Source organism: Urocitellus parryii, chromosome 3 (genome assembly GCF_045843805.1).
Source record: "Urocitellus parryii isolate mUroPar1 chromosome 3, mUroPar1.hap1, whole genome shotgun sequence".
In the NCBI taxonomy this organism is placed as follows: domain Eukaryota; kingdom Metazoa; phylum Chordata; class Mammalia; order Rodentia; family Sciuridae; genus Urocitellus; species Urocitellus parryii.
The window spans coordinates 156,289,374-156,295,367 of NC_135533.1; positions in this window are offsets into that span (position 1 = coordinate 156,289,374).

A 5,994-nucleotide genomic window follows, 5' to 3' on the forward strand; every position below is an offset into this window, starting at 1 on the left:
GACCTTTTAGGATATCAAATAAAGGTCCCAACTCTCCTGTTGGTATGCCTAGATAAGGACTTATCCAATTTATGTCTCCTAATAACTTTTGAAAGTCGTTAAGTGATCTGAGTTGATCTACTCGTATTTGAATTTTTGGTGGACAGACCATGGTTGAGGATAATAGAACTCCTAAATAATTAATTGGAAAATTTAATTGTACCTTATCTATTGCTATCTCTAGATTATATTTTTTTAACAAATTTGTAAGTGTGGCATACATTCCAGCAATGTGTTTTTATCTTTGTGTGCTAACAATACATCATCCATATAGTGAAATATTTGTAGTTCAGGATTTTGATTTCTAAGTGGCTGGATTGCTTTATTAACATAAATTTGACACATAGTTGGGCTGTTAGCCATCCCTTGAGGGAGCACTTTCCATTCATATCTCTGATCAGGACCTTCATGATTCAGTGCAGGGATAGTAAATGCAAAATGTGGACTATCCTCAGGATGAATTGGAATTGAAAAGAAACAATCTTTAATATCTATAGCTAAAACATACCAGGTTTTTGGTAAAGCAGACAATTGGGGAATCCCTGATTGAGCAGGTCCCATAATAACCATCTCATTATTAATGGCTCTTAAATCTTGTAATAATCTCCATTTACCAGATTTCTTTTTAATGACAAAAATGGGAGTATTATAGGGAGATACAGAAGGTTGTATATGTCCCTCCGCTAATTGTTGTTTGACCAGGTCATGGGCTGCTTGTATCTTTTCTTTAGTCAGGGGCCACTGAGAAACCCATACCGGTCTATCTGATTTCCAAGTGATTTTTATTGCCTCAGTGACCCCTTCTGAAAACCCAGTCCATTTCTATTTATTCTTTGATCTATTTGTATTGGTGCTGCTATACCTTGTTCTTGTTTTTCTAATCTTTTTCCTTTCCTAAAACCTTGTCTAGCCATAATAGTGGGTGCATTTTGATTGATATTATTTGTTAATGTCAAACCTAATTGATCTAAGACATCTCGTCCCCATAAATTTACGGGAAGATGATCCAATACATATGGCTGTATAGTTCCTTCACATCCTTCAGGATCCTTCCAATCTAAGACCATTGCACTTCTATGGGGATTAGTTGCCACTCCTAGGCCTCGAAGCGTTTGAGTGGCTTGTTGTAATGGCCAATGTTTTGGCCATTCTTGACGAGATATGATGCTAAGGTCTGCACCTGTATCCAGTAGCCCATTAAATTCATGTCCTTGAATATTTAGCTTTAGCATTGGGCAAGAATCTAAATTCAAAGACAGCATAGCCCAATCTACACCTGTGGAGCCTAAACCCCTGGAACCTCTTTCCATAGTACTACTGGAAAATTTATCATGTAGGCTGGATATTATTAATAACTGTGCTATTCTATCTCCTGGTGAAATTACTGATATACCCTTTGGAGAACTAGCTATAATTTTTATTTCACCTTCATAATCGGGATCAATTACCCTGGGACTTATCATAAGTCCTTTTAGCGTAGAAGAACTGCGTCCTAACAATAAGCCTACTGTTCCTTGGGGAAGAGGTCCTTTTACTCCTGTGGGAATGATTTGAACTCCCATCTCTGGAGTTAGTACTGCTCTGGCGGAGGCGCAGATGTCCAACCCTGCGCTCCCTCTGGTTCGTCTGATGAGAGATCTGATGGATAATGTGTCCTGGGTACTACCCTGATGGGGTTGCTGGGTTCCTCCATGGTTTTTCTGGGTTCCTCCAGTGCCCCGTACATTTGTGGTCATGGGCCCCGGAGCATTGGGCCCCCTTGTCCGTTTTTTGGCAATGGAGCCTGATGCCTTTCTCCACGATATCGTGGGTAACCACCTGGTCCTTGTCCATTTTTTGATAATGGAGTACCCTCTATGGTGGTTTGAGAACGGCATTCATTAGCCCAGTGTCTCCCTCTACGGCATCGTGGGCAAATATCCGGTGTTCTATTCCTTTGATACCTAACTTTGTTAAACCTTCCTCCTATGGGGCAACTCCTTTTAAAATGTCCTGTTTGTTCACAATTATAGCATGTTTTTGTCCTGGCATCTAAAGCCTGTTGTACTGCAGCCGCCAAGACTTGCCCTTGTTCATTAACATCTCTACATAATTTAATATATGTTTAAATCTTCATGTCTCCATGGTCTAATAACCTCTCTGCAGCAACGATTTGCTTGGTCATAAGCCCGTTGTTTTATTAATGGCATTGCTTGTTCTGTGTCACCAAAAATTTTGGTGGCCGTTTGAATAAGCCTATCTACAAAGTCAGCGTAAGGTTCATTAGGTCTCTGTATTACCTTAGATAGTTGACCTTGTAAATCTCTTTTTTTTTTTAAAGAGAGAGTGAGAGAGGAGAGAGAGAGAGAGAGAGAGAGAGAATTTTTAATATTTATTTTTTTTTTTAGTTCTCGGCAGACACAACATCTTTGTCGGTATGTGGTGCTGAGGATCGAACCCGGGCCGCACGCATGCCAGGCGAGTGCGCTACCGCTGAGCCACATCTCCAGCCCGACCTTGTAAATCTCCATGTCCTTGTAAAGTCTTCCATGCCCTAACTGCGTCTGCAGCAATCTGTGCATATACAGCAGGATCATATTCAATTTGTTGCCGTTGACCCTCATAAGCTCCTTTTCCTAGCAGCATCTCTAGATTTCTTTGAGGGTAACCAGCTGTTGCATTTCGCCTAGCTGTCTCCCTGCAAAATTCCTCATTGGCAACCTTCCATAACAAATATTGTCCTCCATTTAGCACAGATCTACACATGCTAGCCCAATCTGCTGGAGTCATGTCCAAGTTAGTAATGGATTCCACCATGCTTACAGAGAAAGGTGCATGAGGACCATAGGTTGTTACAGCCTCCTTTAATTGCTTCACTGTTTTGAACTCTAACGCACGGTGAATTCGCTGCCCTCCTGCCTGCTCAAGTACAGGGCATGCTAATCTTTGAGGTCCTGTCTCAGGATCCCATCTATCAACTACGGGGGTTGAGGGGGTTGAGGGCCGCTCAGCTATCTCCATAGGTGGAGCTGTTGGCTGAATTACGCCCTCTGGTGATAGATCGGTGTTAGTAGCAGCCTCCTGTTGTTGCTTCCCCCCTGATAGCTGTTTCTCCTCTAAGCTTTCTTCCTTTAAATTTTCTTTCTCTGTCTGACTAGCTTGAGAGACCTTCTCTTTTGCTTGATCTAAATTGTCTTTCTCCATGGTTTGAACCTCTAACAATTTATTTAACACTCTTTCAGTTTGTTTTTTTACTAATTTCTAATCTGTTACAAAGATAACACAACCCAAAAAGATAACACAAAACAAAACCGAAACAGAATGAAACAAAAATGGAACAAAAAATCGTTGTATCAATTTTCCTATTTTCTGGACATGTGCATTTGTGGTCTATTTCTATCTCTTCCTCAGGGGCAAACAACTTCAAACCTTGAGCCAACCATTTTTCCCAGTCTGCCTGAGAAAATTCTAGGGATAGGCAGCTTGAAACAAAACCAAAACAAATCAAAGCAAGAACATATTGTTTTTTAAAATGGTCACCCATTCTCTTGCCTTCCCTTAGGGGTAAGCAATTTCACTTACCCCGAAGCTTCAGATGTTCCCTGTGCGGGCCGCCAAATGCCGCAGTCTGGCTGGGCACAAATCACGAGCCACTGAAGCAGGAACAAATTTTATTTTTTTACTGCAAGAAAAAACCTCACACATGCTCCTGGGGAATCCTCCCGAAAGCCATGAGGCTCCTGCAGGAACCCCCAGCCGGAAATATCTCCCCGGGAAAACCCTCCTCCTGCACTTCGCCAACCAATGGGAACTCCCGGGGAATCCCCGTGAGAACTAAAAATAGCACGAGAACTCAAAAATAGCGCTAGAACTCAAAAGTAGCGGCAGAGGCAGATATTAACGCCTTGCCTGTCAATCAATACTGTTGGCAAAATGCCAGGGGCCATACAGACAAGGCTGTGGCTCTCAGCAGGCGAGGGCTCTACTGCTGAGCCACAGCCCCAGCCCCTGAAAGGGTAAAGTTTCTAAACTGGAAAGCTTGAATGTAAAAGATTAGGTATTATTAAATTCCTCTGTTACACCCAGATTCCTGAGATAGTTAAGACAACACCCTACTGGCCATTTAGCCTAGGGCCCTGTGCAGTTCTTCACAGGACCCGAACCAATCAGTTTGAATGTGTAACCTGCTTAGGAATGACCAATCACCCCCGCCCGACCTGTTCCCGCCAATGAATGTGCCAATCACGTCTCAGAGTTGTTGTTCAATTTCCCCGCGCCTCATGATGATTTGTTCTGATGTATGCAAAGCCTCCTGCCCTCCCCAAAAAGTGTACTTAAGCTCTGTTTGAACCTCTGCTCGGGGCTCTGGGCTGCTCTCCCTTCTTGAGTGAGCACAGAGTCCCAGTGCGCTGGAATGGATCCCAATAAATATCCCCTTTTGCCAATTGCATGGAGTCAGTCTCTTGGGTGGTCTCTCCCTCCGACGTTTCACCGTACCTTTACACCCCTACTTGTTAATTTTTTTATGTGGTGCTGAGGATAGAACCCAGTGCCTCACATGTGCTAGGCAAGCACTCTACCACTGAGCCACAACCCCATCCCTTTATCTGACCTCTTATGGTAACTCTTGGACTCTGCATTCATATTTCTTTCTGTCTTGGTTACTGGAAGAGTGTCCTATAATCTTGCAGCAGTCTTATCCCTTTCTTAGTCTTTTGTGACCTATATATATTAATATGTGAAGTATGATGTGTGACTTGTATTATAGATATTTGAAATTAAGATTGGAATAAAAGAACTTGGGTTTGCCTGGCTTATGAGGTGACTCACAATTATTCAATGAACTGCCACCACTGAAAGTGGTATAGTCTGTGAATTTATTGGTATACAACAAATTCTGGTATTATGGGAAGACACATGTTTGGTCTATGTTAATGACGTAGCGCACTCACAACATGAGAATTGAATAGAGCTTATTGTGTACTTTCCAACTTCCTAAAATTTCTTTTTTAAATTTTTTTATTGTTGTAGATGGACAGAATGCCTTTATTTGTTTATTTTTAGTTGGTGCCAAGGATCAAACACCGTGCCTCACCAATGAAGTAATGTTTTAGAAGTTTTCATCTGCAGTAGGCAGGAAAGTGATAAATCCCCTGGGATTTAAGTATCTCTGTGCAGCTATAGGAACCTTCTCTATTGTTCCAGCTGCAGGTTCAGCTAGTCATAAGAGCATTTCAGCCTTGAACTCTTTCCTTCTCAGAAATTGCTGCTAGTCTGAGTTATGTTGCTTAAGGGAAGGATTTCTCTCCTGGCTGGCTCTCCAAAACTGTTACTGGACGGTTGTAATACCACTCAAGAAAAAAGAGGTTAGGTCGTAATGCTCTCTGCTCTGAAAAACCAGCCTCTACCTCAGAGCAAAGTCTGTCCAAGGAAGGAGCATGACCTTTGTCCTTGGAAAGACCCACAGAGCACTCCTAGGCACATACTCACCCTGCTGAGTTGTTTATCTACAAATAACAGGAGAGATCTGCTGCGCCAGGTGTCCCTGACTCAGTCAGGCTAGGTGGAGACCCATAGCAACCCCCTAGCAGCCACCAATCGGCATAAGACAGAGAAATACCTGGGATGCCAGATGAACCTCCCAGTAGTTTATGGTGGTTGATAAAGTGTTGGGAAACCATGTAGTTCAGCATGAACACCCCTCTTGGCTTAAACCAATCAGTTCAAATGAATCCCCCTCTTGTAGTAACCAATCACCCCTACCCAATTTGTTCCCGCCACTGAATGTGCTAATCATGTTTTAGAGTTGTTTTATGATTTTCCCGCGGTGTGTATGATTTGCTAAGAGATGCTATGATGTATGTGAAGTCCCTGCCTTCCCCAAAGAATGTATAAAACTGCTGCAAACCCTGGGCTCGGGGCCTCTCAGTGTCACCAATTGCTGTGTGTGCACGGAGGACCGAGCTAGCTTGCAAT